The sequence below is a fragment of the Peromyscus californicus genome, unplaced genomic scaffold (genome assembly GCF_007827085.1).
Source record: "Peromyscus californicus insignis strain IS unplaced genomic scaffold, ASM782708v3 Scaffold_4__1_contigs__length_199733344, whole genome shotgun sequence".
NCBI classification, from domain to species: domain Eukaryota; kingdom Metazoa; phylum Chordata; class Mammalia; order Rodentia; family Cricetidae; genus Peromyscus; species Peromyscus californicus.
In genome coordinates, this window is record NW_026294562.1 from 39,223,785 (window position 1) to 39,237,097 (window position 13,313).

At 44.6% G+C, this 13,313-nt stretch overlaps 1 long non-coding RNA gene across 1 annotated transcript; it reads right to left on the minus strand.

The window, feature by feature from the left end:
• Positions 1-1,708: 1,708 nt before the first annotated feature.
• On the minus strand, positions 1,709-9,055 carry LOC128095209 (uncharacterized). Its single transcript, XR_008213184.1, has 3 exons — positions 8,337-9,055; positions 6,706-6,865; positions 1,709-2,287 (listed from the first exon to the last, which is right to left on the minus strand). It is a non-coding gene; the product is annotated as an uncharacterized LOC128095209 (long non-coding RNA).
• Positions 9,056-13,313: the final 4,258 nt, after the last annotated feature.

Sequence of the window (13,313 nt, forward strand, 5' to 3'; positions counted from 1 at the left end):
TTTCTCTTTCTCTGTCTCTCTCTCTCTGTCTCTCTCTCTGTCTCTCTCCCCCTCTCTCCCTCTCTTCCTCTCTTTCTTACTTACTTACAGGTGGGGTTATTTACAGGAACAAGAGTAAAGAGTTATTTACACAGAGTCACGGGCAAAGTGCCAAGTAATGAAAACGGCTGTGCATCCCCCAGCAGCCATAGCTGCCTGTAGATCCTCAGGTCGAGAGGGAACCGTGTGAGGCCTTCCACCCTCCAGAAATGTTGGTGCAGATAATCGAGGCTGCCGACAGTTCCAGAGTGCAGTGGCCGAGTCATGCCTAGAAGATGATACTCCACAGCACCCCACCCCTTCCTCTGGCTCTTACCTTCTTTGAGCTCCTGCCCTCATAATGTTCCCCAACTGTGGCGGAGTCATTTATTCTCAGCCTTTTGACCAGTTAGGACTTTCTGCAAGATTGCCTGTCATTAAAAATCCGTTCTGTCCTCTTTCTTACGCCTGTTTCACATTTATTATGGCCTCGCTTGTGACTTGTCACCCGGCAGAACATGGGCTGGAAGCTTGGTGCCCGGTGTCATGGTATGAAAGGTGGAGTGTGACCCTCAGAAGGATGAATGCCCCTGTCTTGGGAGTCTCTGTTGTATCCTCTCGGGAATCTATTGCATCTCCTGCTCTGTCTGTGCTCCCTTCTTTTGCACCAGAAGCCAGGGCTGGCACTCTCCATTTAGACCTCCCAAACTGAGCTTAACCGCATACACCCATCTCTCCCTTTCCCTTCTCTCCCTCCCGACTTTCCTTCTTTTCAGATTTTTTGGAGCAAGTCTCGCACTGTAATCTCGGCTTGCCCCAACTCGGTGACAATCCTCCTGCCTCCACCTCTCAAGTGCTCTAAGTGTGTGTGAGCCACCACGCCAGCATTCTTTGTAAAGTCCTCTTGCTGTGGGATGTTCTGTATGGCAAATGTGTTGCTGATTGGTCAATAAATAAATCACTGATTGGCCAGTGGCCAGGCAGGAAGTATAGGCGGGACAAGGAGGAGAATAGAGCTGGGAAGTGGAAGGCTGAGTCAGAGAGACACTGCCAGCCGCCACGATGACAAACAGCATGTGAAGATGCCGGTAAGCCACGAGCCATGTGGCAAGATATAGATTAATGGAAATGGATTAATTTAAGCTGTAAGAACAGTTAGCAAGAAGCCTGCCATGGCCATACAGTTTGTAACCAATATAAGTCTCTGTGTTTACTTGGTTGGGTCTGAGCGGCTGTGGGACTGGCGGGTGACAGAGATTTGTCCTGACTGTGGGCCAGGCAGGAAAACTCTAGCTACATCCTCTGTTTCAGATGGACGAAGACGTTGTTTCCGGGAGGCATCTCTCCCTTCTGTGCTGCAGTCTGGTCTGGCTACTCTGAAAGAAGAAGGCAGCGGCATTCAGGGTTTCCTCCGATCTCTGCATCCTATTGAAATGAACTACTGGAAATGGTTTTGCATTGATGAAGCCTCCTTTTAGCTGTGGTGACTTGCTTCACTCTCTGATGTCACCTCTAAATTTCTTAGAAGCCCAGTACATTGCCTAACCTTTTTTGTTGTTGTTGTTTTAGTATAGGCACAGTTCTCACTATCCCATCTTTTATTTGTACTTCTTTTAATATTACTTTTTTAGATTTAAAAATTTTTATTTGTGTGTGTGTGTGCGCGCGCGCGCATGGGTACGTGCACGTGAGTGCAGATTCCTTCAGAGGCCAGAGGCATTAGGTCCCCTGGAGCTGGAGTTAAGGTAGTTGTGAGCCAACCAGCTGGGAAACAAACTTGGGTCCTCTGAAGAGCATTAACTACTCTTGACTGCTGAGCAATCTCCCCAGCCCCTTAATATTTTAATAGGCTCCTTCTTTATGATTTATGCTTTTCTGGTTTTGCTTGCCTCTTACTGCAGTTTGTCTAATATACTCTTTATTCATTTCAATAAGCTTCATAAGGAACACCACAGAGAAGCAGACAGATTGAGTGATAAATGGGTAATTCTGGTGATAGTTTTGCAGCTTTTCAGTAAGCTATGATTCTTTGGCCTTAACAAATGATGCTACTTAAAGGGAAGATTATAGTTACTGCATATAATTTTACATTTTAACAGTAATGTTTGTTAATATGTTTGTTAGCATGCAGGAAGTCCTGGATCCATCCCCAGCACTGCATAAAACTAGGTGCAGTGGCACATACCTGTAATCCCAGTCCTTCGGAAGTAGAGATGGGCAGATGAGGAAGTTCAAGGGCATCCTTTACCATAGCAAGCTCTAGGTCAGACTGTCTCAAAAAACAAAAAAGGCAATATAGCATTTTTATTGCAGGCATGGTGCTAGTCATCTATAATCCTACCACCTCTGAGGCTAAGGCAGGATTGTTGTGATGGCCTCTTAGGGCTACATAGCACCCCTCCCCCCAGTCTCCACCAAAAAGAAAAAAAATAGCATTATCAATTGGAAAGGTAATACAACATGTGAATGAAATAGTCGTACACTACACTGAAGCTAAATGGAGAAGTTCCCCTCTTACCTCAAATACCCCTACACACACTTCCCAGGGAAAATCACGTCAACACTCATTAGGTAACCTTTCAGAAGTTTGCAAAGCAAACATGAGTAGATAAATGGAATAATTCAAGGCCCACATGCAGGCCCTTCCAGATGGTGCAGCAGATAGAGGCATTTACTACAACCCTTTACAACCTGAACTGAATCCAAAGAAGCCACATGGTAGAGGAAAGACTGACTCCCAAAATTGTCCTCTGACTCCCCACATGCATACTGTGGTACGAATTCCCCAACCCCATAAATAAATAAATGGGACAAAAATAATCCAACCTCATAAATAAGCAAATGACAAAAATAAAACCCATGGTCATCTTTTAAACTATACTTTTATCTATGTTATATATTTGCATGTTTGTTTGTTTAAACCTAGACTATCCTAGTGTGTGATCTGTAATTGTAACCAGTACTGGAGAGGCAGAAGGATCAAGAGTTCAAGATGCTGGTCGTGGTGGCCCACACCTTTAACCCCAGCCTCTGGAGGCAATGGTGTGGGCTCTTCCTCTTCCTCACGGCCACCAATCAGTGAGGACAAAGGGAGCAGAGGCAGCATGCAGGGCTTTGTACAGCCTGTGAGTATAACAGAAATAGCCTTCCAGAAGTCTGCTTCAGTGAGACAGCTTGACTTCATTTCAGAGTAAGGGGAAATATATAGGATGGGGACAGCAGCTAGGTCATCACCTAAACCTCCCATACAGCTGGAACACAATACCTAATTGTCATATGGACAGCAGAGGGGGAGCATTTGCAGGGAACTAGGCCAAAGGTCACACTTAAATCAGGCATCCAGACCCAGGGACAGCTTCCAAATAAGGTCAAAAAGAAAAGAGTTGAAGGTTGTATTCTACTATATAGCAAGCTCAAGGCTGGTCTTGGATAAAGAGACCCTGGTCTCAAAAAAGCAGAAACTATATATATACTGTCAAATATATGTGTCCATCTATGAATTGTGTTTATTAGTACAATAGCATCTATGTAGTACATATAATAAAAACAATATATATATGCTGTCATGTATGTACATATATATTATAGTAGTATATATAGACTATATATAATAACAAAAACTGTGTTATAGTAAGCTTTCTTTTGAGACTGCCAGTCCCGCCATAATGACATGGAGACTTATTATTAATTATGAAAACTTGGCCTTTTGTTGTGGAATGTTGTTCTGTGCGCTGTGAATATGTGTTGCTCTGATTAGTTGATAAATAAAACACTGATTGGCCAGTAGCCAGACAGGAAGTATAGGTGGGGCAAGTAGACGAGAATTCTGGGAAGAGGAAGGGCTGAGTCAAGAGTCGCCAGCCAGACGCAGAGGAAGCAAGATGACAAGGCAGAACTGAGAAAAGGTACCAAGCCATGTGGCTAAACATAGATGAGAATTATGAACTAATTTAAGTGTGTAAGAGCTAGTCAGTAATAAGCCTGAGCTAATGGCTGAACAGTTATAATTAATATAAGCCTCTGTATATTTACTTGGGGGACACAAGTGGGAAAGACTTGACCGCCAGATGGGCAGGACACAGGAAAACTTTCAGCTAAAGCTTTTGGCTTAGGCTTTTCCCCCAACTAGCTCTTAAACTTAAATTAGCCTACTTCTATTAATCTATGTTCTGCCGCATGACTTTTTACCTCTTTTTCATTCTGTACGTCCAACTTCCTCTGTGTCCCTCCTGCATCTCCCTGCCTCTCTTCTTCCCAGAGTTCCTCTCTCTCCCTCAAAGTCCCACCTATTCTCTCCTGCCTAGCTATTGGCCATTCAGCTTTTTATTAAACCAATCAGAGCAACATATCTTCATACAGTGTAAACAAATATCCTGCAACACTGTGTATGTCATATATACACACTACATGTAATAGTATATACCATGCTTTCTTAAAAACTTCACAGATAGCCAGGTGGTGGTGGTGTGCACCTTTAATCCCAGCACCCAGGAGGCAGAGGCAGGGAATGAATCTCTGTGAGTTCAAGGCCAGCCTGGTCTACAGAGCGAGTTCCAGAACAGCCAGAGCTACACAGAGAAATCTCATCTGGGGGGAGGGGGAGAGAAAGAAAGAAAGAAAGAAAGAAAGAAAGAAAGAAAGAAAGATACTAATGTAGTCATGTGATTCAGAGGCCTCGTCTGCCCTAACTTCTATTTTCCTGCTGCTTGAGACAGTATCTGACATTCAGAAGGTGCTCAATAAATAGACGTTGATTGAATCATCAGTTCACAAAATGCACCTTGGCAATTTCTCCTTGTCACACATACTCTATCCCATTTTTTTCAGCTGCTAATTTTATTGCATTTTCCAGATATATCATAACTTAACAGCCTCTCTGATGGATATTTGAGGTTGCGTCTTCGCAGATAGTGAATGAGAAGTAGTCTTGACAATACCTCACATTCCAATGTCACACAAATGGTTTTGCTCTTTTCAGGAATATGATATAAAAAAAATGATCATCTTACTTGAAATTTGAGATTTTTCTTTTTGAATAAATTATATCAAAACTGTCTGAATGTAAAAAAAAAAAAATCACCCAAGAGCAAATATATGGTTCTCTCTGTAAAAATAAAATAAAATAATTAACTTAGCAGGTTAAGGTGACTACTTTTAAAAAATGCTTCTTAGGGGCTGGAGAATTGACTCAGTAGTTAAGAGCTCTTCCAGTGGACCCGAGTTCAATTCCCAGCACACACATGGCAGCTCACCACTGTCTGTAACTCCAGTTCCAGGGGGCCCAGCACCCTCATGCAGTCAAAATTCTAATGCACATGAAATAAAAATAAATAAATCATTTTTAAAAATGCTTCTTAATCGAGGCATGGTGGTGCATGCTGTAGTCCAGCACTAGAGAGAGGGAGGCAGAAAGAACAGTAGTTCAAGGTTATCATCTACTATGTAGTGAGTTCAAGACCAACCTGGGTTACATGACACCCTGTACCAAAAACAACAACAAACTTTCTCTGCTTTGTAAAATTCTCTGGAATGAACTGATACCAATATGTGAAATTAATTGTAGAAAATAATGATTTGGGTTTGTTTTTGTTTTTGTTTTTTTTTGGTTTTTTGAGACAGGGTTTCTCTGTGTAGTTTTGGTGCCCGTCCTGGATCTCGCTCTGTAGACCAGGCTGGCTTGAACTCACAGAGATCTGCCTGACTCTACCTCCCAAGTGCTGGAATTAAAGGTGATCTTTTTTTTTAGAAAAAAAAGAAGGCAATTTGCTCATATCCAATTCACTTAAAGATAGAAAATTTTCTAATGATAAAACTATTTGCTTAGGCAACAGAGTAAGTCCAAACAATTTATAACTCAGATATATCCAAAGGAAATTAAAAGCTTGGCAGGGGTTGAAGTCTGTGGTTCATTAAAATTACTACCTGTCCTTACCCCACATTCACTTCTGGGGAAAAAATGATTAAAACTATTGTTCAATGAAACATCATGATCCTGTTTGGTCTATAATAAATTAACTAGACACCACAGCCTAAAAGTCATAAAAGATTTGAAATATCATCTAATCCTTTGTTACTTTTACATTTTTCCCACCAACTCATAGAAACTCTAGATTTGTGGCAGAATCCTTGGTTGAGAGTTAACAGAGGCCTAACTCAAATGAAAGCAGAAACAGGAAATGAGGGGCGAGGGAGAGCCCTATCTGTTGATAGGGCAGCCACACAAGCATGAGGGTCTGAGTCTGATCCCCAGAACCCACAGAAAAGCCAGGCATGATGCTGCATGCCTATGGTCTCATTTCTGGGAGAGTAAATAAAGATGATCATGGGGCTCATTGTCCAGCTGGGTTAGACTAATCCGGGAGTCCCAAACCCCATAAGGAACCCTGCATCAAAAATAAAACCCAAACAGGATGGCTTTCAAGGTTGGCTTTTGGTCCCCACATGCGCCACTGTGCACATATACACAATATACATATACCCCCTTCCCCAGCTCCCACCCCCACCTCCCACCTCATACACACCTGGAAGCCCAGGGCTGAAGCTGAGGTTCAGGCATAGCTGTCAGAAAGTTCCCACCACATCTCCAGGCTCACCGGGGCCCCGTGTCTGTACCTGGCCCTGAGTTTTCGCCTGCTGGGGAGCCCTTCCATGCAGCCAGGAAAGATAATTTGGCAGTTTCAGACTTACCCAGTTCACTTAGCAAATGTAGAAGACAAAACCAGTTCTCTTTCCCATTGAGGACTAGGCCAATCTGAATGGCTGGAGGAAGACTAGATGTTGGGGTTCCCAAGAGGAAGGGGTGTAGGCATACAACGCTAAGATAGTCCACGGTCTGGAAGCTAAGAACCTAGTGGGAAGAAAGAGGGAACAAATGGCTGAAACTGTATAATTTGTCATGTTACTGGAGCCCAAAAGAGTAAGTGACCAGCCAGGTGGTGGTGGTGGCGGCGGCGGCGCACGCCTTTAATCCCAGCACTCGGGAGGCAGAGCCAGGCGGATCTCTGTGAGTTCGAGGCCAGCCTGGGCTACCAAGTGAGTTCCAGGAAAGGCACAAAGCTACACAGAGAAACCCTGTCTCGAAAAACAAAAAAACAAACAAACAAAAGAGTAAATGACCAAATACTTGTTTTAATTTTTTTTTATCCTTAGGTTTGATTTATGTTTATGAATGTTGCCTGCATGTATGTATGTGATCTGCCATGTGGGTACTGAGAACCAAATCTGGGTCCTCTATGAGAGCAACAAATACACTTCACCACCGAGCCTTTGCTCCAGCCTCTCAGATACTTTTTTTTGTTTTTTAATTTTAACTTTACTTTATGTGCACTGGTGTGAAGGTATCAGCTCCCCTGGAACTGGAGTTACAGACAATTGTAAGCTACCATGTGGGCACTGGGACTTGAACCCAGGTCCTCGGGAAGAGCAGCCAGTGCTCTTAACGGCTGAGCCATCTCTCCAGCCCCCAGATGTTTGTTTTAAAATGGGTTGCTTTAGTCATTCCACGGTGCTATATACAGATTTGAAAGCATCTTGTGTTCTATTTTTAAGTGTTTGTTTGGGTGGGAGGGAATGCATTGATTTGGAGGTCAGAGGACAACACCCAGGAGTTGCTTCTTTCCTTTTGCCCTGTGAGTCCCGGGGAGTGAACTCAGGTTGTCAGCTTTGACAACCAATGTCTTTACCCTCTGAGCCATCTCGCTACCCCCTGTCTTGTCTTGATATAGACGTTTTGCTGTTATTGTTGTTGTTAACTTAGTTAATAATGCTGTCTGGTGTGGTAGCATGTGCCTGTAATCACAGCACCTAGTGGGCAAAGAGAGAAAGACTGTGAGTTTCAACCCAGCTAAGGCTACATAGAGTAGTGGTTCTCAACCTATGGGTCATGACCCCTTTGAGGGGCAGATGATCCTTTCACAGGGGTCACCTAGGACCATCCTGCATATTAGATTTTTTTTTTTTTCCGAGACAGGGTTTCTCTGTGTTGTTTTGGTGCCTGTCCTGGATCTTGCTCTGTAGACCAGACAAGCCCCAAACTCACAGAGATCCACCTGGCTTTGACTCCCGAGTGCTGGGATTAAAGGTGTGTGCCACTGCTGCCTGGAGGCTGGTTTGGTTTTGTTACAGGATTCAGGGTCTCACTATGTAGCCCTGGCTAGCCTAGAACTTGATAGGCTGGCCTCAAACAGAAATCTGCCTCCCCTCCCCTCCCCTCCCCTCCCCTCCCCTCCCCCCCCCCCCCCTCCCCTCCCCTCCCTCCCTCCCCTCCCAGTACTAGGCATTGCACATCCAGAAGCCGGTTCCTGTACACTTGTTCTCACCCAGATTTCAGGCTGTCCCGCAGTGGAGTCAGGGAGAAGGTTGCTGAGCTCTAGAAAAATGGAAACTTACACCGCAGGCAGGCAGGCAGGCCCTTTGGGAGAGCAAATACAACCTCTGCAGGCACTTAAAAAGAACCGTTGCAGAACTCTTAAAAAGAAAGCGAAGGTAGAGGCATTCCTTCAGAAGATTCTGAAGACGAACAAATGCCAATAGTTTTCATAGCAGAAACAAACATCACTGAAATAATATGTAAAAGTTGATTTGTTTGGGGAAATTACGTAGAGATCAATTGGTGTTTCGGTGGGTGGTGATAACAGAAAATGATTTTTTAGGATGCCCAAACCTGATTACCTAGGACTAACAAAAACACAGAGGGTGTCTGTAGAGGCTTTAAAACAATTCTCTTTTATGTCTGTAGAAAAGGAAACGTGCTGACTGTTATCAGAGCCGCTTTGAAGCAGTGGGTTGTACATCAGTGTGGAGCTCAGGTCGGAGTCGGAGAAATGAGTCAGTTCACGTGCACTGCCCTCGGCTTCCGTGAAAATGGGGAGGGTGGCTGGAATCTTGGACAGCAGAAACGTGACGTAATGAAGACTGAATGCATGAGCGCCAGGAGAACTGCTGAAGAAACTTGTAAACAACTTAGCATGCCCTCTCTGGAGAGACCCCTGTCTGTAGTAGAACTCTTCCGGTTTGTCAGCTGTGTATTTTAATCATGCAGAACGCCAGGGACCGTGCCTAGCCTAAGCAGAGCTGTAAGACCTGTGGACACATTGGAGAGAGACTCTGGTAGAGGGGAGGCTCCAAAACCAAAGAAACTGAGATGGATTGGAAGGGCTGGGCTGGACTGGGGCCTTAGTGCCAGGGTGCCTGCTTTGCGTATGTAAGGCCTGGAGTTTGAGCCCCAGGGCTGTAAAATAAATAAAGCCCAGTTAACGCTCCCATTATCTCATTGCCTTAGTGACACATCTTTGTCTTAGCAAATAGAGCATAAAGGCAAAGTAAGTACATTCAGAAAGAAAGGTCTACATTGCTACGGAGATGCTCTGTGGTGAAGCATGTGTACCACTCCTGAAAAAGGACCTGAGTTCAGTCCCCAATACTCATATCAACAACATCGAGCAGCTCACACTTTGCCTGAAGCAGCAACTTCAGGGAGTTAAGACCCATTGTCTTTCTTAGGGTTTCTAAGGGCACCTGCACTCTAATGTGAACACACACACACACACACACACACACACACACACACACACACACACACAATGAAGACTGTGGAGTGGGGAAGAAGGAAGAAAAAGAGAAAAGAAAGGGAATGGGGCTGGAATCTTGCTGCTTTGGGAAAAGAGAAACGCTGTAAGATCGAATGGTTCACTGCTAGTTACACACGCAGCTGGAAGACCCTGAGGCTTTCCCTAGAATTAACAGAAAGCACGCTTGCTTGCTCTGGTGCTAGGTAAATGGGGTTGTCAAGAGGTAGCCTCAGCAGCAAACCTGCACACTGTCTTCAGAGAAATGTGTGCCTTCTGCCTGAGACAGCCTGAGAACATCTCTTAGAGTAAGCAGGTGAGTTTGGTGTGGCCCTGGCCCATCCATCAAACATTTAGGGAAGGATCACTTGTGATTACGCTTCCATGGCTGTGGCCTTTTATAGCCTGATTTCATGTGTTAAATGTATTTAATGAGGCTGGGGACTTAGCTCTGAGATTGCCTGCCTCGTCCACATGAAGCCCTGGGTTCAATCACCAGCACTGCATAAACTGGCATGTGTGTGTAATCCTAGCACTCTGGAGATGGAGGCAGAACATCCTTAGCTACATAGAAAGCTCAAGGCCAACCTGAGATACATGAATTGCTGTCTCAAAGAAAAATGACACCTCACCTACTATAAGAAATGAGGTGAAAATGGTCACACTTGTCATTGGAGCACAGACCCCTTAAGCTTAGTACCTTCAGGGATGTTTATATATCAAGTAACAAGGGGTCAATGTCTAACAAAAGCATTCTCAGGTACTGCTGACAAATGTGGATTTGAACTTACAATAAAAATGAGTCTGAAATATCTTAAATGGAGATGTGCAGCCTAAAAGCCGTTAGCCCTAAATGCTAGTCTTGACCAGTAACCTGGCAGCTCCTAGCCAACAGACAAGCAGGGAAACTAGAAAGAAAACTGCACCCTTAGCAATGTGACATTTGTGAACACAGACCTTTTGTGGATTCGGTAGTGCTAGGTGGCAGAAATGGAGAGGACAGAAAGCAAGCCTTCAAGACACATTCAGTTTGTTCACATTCTTAAAAAGCTATTCAGGCTGGGTGTGGGAGCCAGTGCTTTTGTTTGGTTGTTGTTGTTGTTCTTTTTGTTTTGTTGACACAGGGTTTCTCTGTGTAGCTTTGGAGCCTTTCCTGGAACTGGCTTTGTAGACCAGGCTGGCCTCAAACTCACAGAGATCCGCCTGCCTCTGCCTCCCGAGTGCTGGGATTAAAGGCGTGCGCCGCTGCTATGTGCCCCCACCCCCAAGCTGGTAGCCTGTGCTTTTAATCCCAGCACTCAGTAGACAGAGGCAGGTGGATCACTGTCGTAGTTAGGATTTCTTTTGCTGTGAAGAGACACCATGACCATGGCAACTCTTATAAAGGAAAACATTTAATTGGGGTGGCTTACAGTTCAGAGGTTCAGTCCATTATCATCATAGTGGGACATGGTGGCATGCAGGCAGACATGGTGCTAGAGAAGGACCTGAGAGTTTCACATCTTATCTGCAGACAACAGGAAGTGGTCTGTCTCACTGGGTGTAGCTTGAGCATAGGAGACCTCAAAGCCCACCCCCTCAGTGACACACTTCCTTCAACAAGGTCGCACCTACTCTAACAATGTTATACTTCCTAATAGTGCCACTCCCTTTGGGGGGCATTTTCTTTCAAACTACCACAATCCCTGCGAGTTTGAGGCCAGCCTGGTTTATATATCCAGTTCTGGGCCAGTCAAGGCTGTATAATGAGAGCCTGTCTCAAAAAAGAAAATGTAATTCAATGAACAGCACTTTTCTTGTTTTTAAACTGGCCTTTAAAAACATATAGATGGTGCTGGGGAGATGCCCCAGCAGTTAAGAGCAATGTTGCTCTTACAGAAGACCCAGGTTCCATTCCCAGCACCCACCCAAATGGTGGCTCAATACCATTCTTAATTCCAGTTCCAGGGAATTTGATACCCTCTTCTGACCTCCTTGGGCACCAGGCATGTACATGTTGCACATATATACATGCAGGCAAAACATTCATATACATAAAATAATAAATCTATCTTAATTACTGTTCTATTGCTATGGGGAGACACCCTGACTAAGACAATTTTTAGAAGAAAGCATTTAACTGGGGAATTGCTTATATTTTCTGAGTGTTAGTTCATGACCATCATGGTGGAGAGCATGGCAGCAGACAGCCAAGCATGGCACTGGAGCAGTAGCTAAGAGCTCATATCTGAGCCCCAAGTTGCAGGAGAGAGAGAGAGGAGAGAGAGAGAGGAGAGAGAGAGAGAGAGAGAGAGAGAGAGAGAGAGAGAGAGAGAGAGAGAAAGCAGGACTGGGCCTGGCATGGGTTTTTGAGACCTCAAAGCCTACCCCCAGTGAAACACCTCTTAATCCTTCCCAAACAGTTCCACTCACTGGGGACCAGCATTCACACATGTGAACTGATGGGGCCCATTCTAACTTAAACCACCATAAACCTAAAACAATATAAGAAAAAAAATACAGAGATTTGAAATGTAGCTGTTGGTAGAGTGTCTGCTTAGGATTCAGAAAGCCCTGGGTTTGATCCTCAAAAACCTTGTAAACGGAGTGTGGTGCAAGCCTGTAGTTCCAGCACTGGGGAGGTAGACACAGAAGATCAAGGTTATTCTGGGCCATATACCCGAGTTTGGAGCCAGCCTGGATACCTAACACCTTGTCGAAAAAGAAAAAGAAACAACAACGAAAAACAAACAAACAGAACACTGCACTCGGCCTAGTGGTACAGGCTTGTGATCAAGAAGTTGAGGCAGGGGAATTATAAGTTCAAGCCTAGCCTGACTTATAGAGTGAGTGAAAGGCCAGCCTGAGCAACTCAGTAAGACCCTGTCTCCAAAGTCAGAAGAGGTCCAGGGACAGAGCTCAATGGTAGAACACAACTCCAGTATGCATGAGGTTCTGGGTTTGCTCCCCCATACACTCTCTACCTCCAAAAGAAGACATGAGAGCCAAGAGCTGGCCTTGAGGTTGTCAGCGTCTCCTGTAATGTCCTTGTGTCCTCTCTAGTCTCTGTCACAACCGTTCAGATGCCTTGTGGTCACAGGAAGTGTATAAATGCATATGAATAGCTGCATCCCAATAACATTTTATTATAAACACTTCGATTTGAATTGCATCTATTCTTCACATGCTTGGGAATATAACTCACCTTTATGCTTTCAGCCATTTAAGGAAATAAAGACCATTCTCAGCTTACTGGCTGCACAAAACTGACCATGGGCCATGATTTTGCAAACAGCAAACCCCCCTCTTCCAGGTCGTTTTCATAAACAAAGCTAATGTGAGAACAGTGGACTCAGAAGGGAGAAAGGATTTTTAACTCTTACTTAATTGAGGGCCACGTGTACTCTGAGAGAAGAAAGGCACAGAAGTTGAAACCCTGCTTGGTGCAACCCTAGACATTTACACAGCCTACTTTCCACAGTGAAATTACGGGATATTACATTTGAACTTGGCTTTTCTTAAGAGGACACACAGCCTAAGAGAAATCCATTAGACCCAGCTCAGCATGGAAGACGGGTTGGTTTTCTCAGCAAACTCTCAATGTGGCGACTTGACCTAGGAAGGACTGAATTTACGGTGGCAGGAGGGAGCAGGATAGACTGAACTCGGCTCCTGTTCTTGAGCGGAAACACAAGAAGCAAGTTTGCTTCACTGCTGAGGTCAACAGAGGCCACTTGAACTAGAGAACTG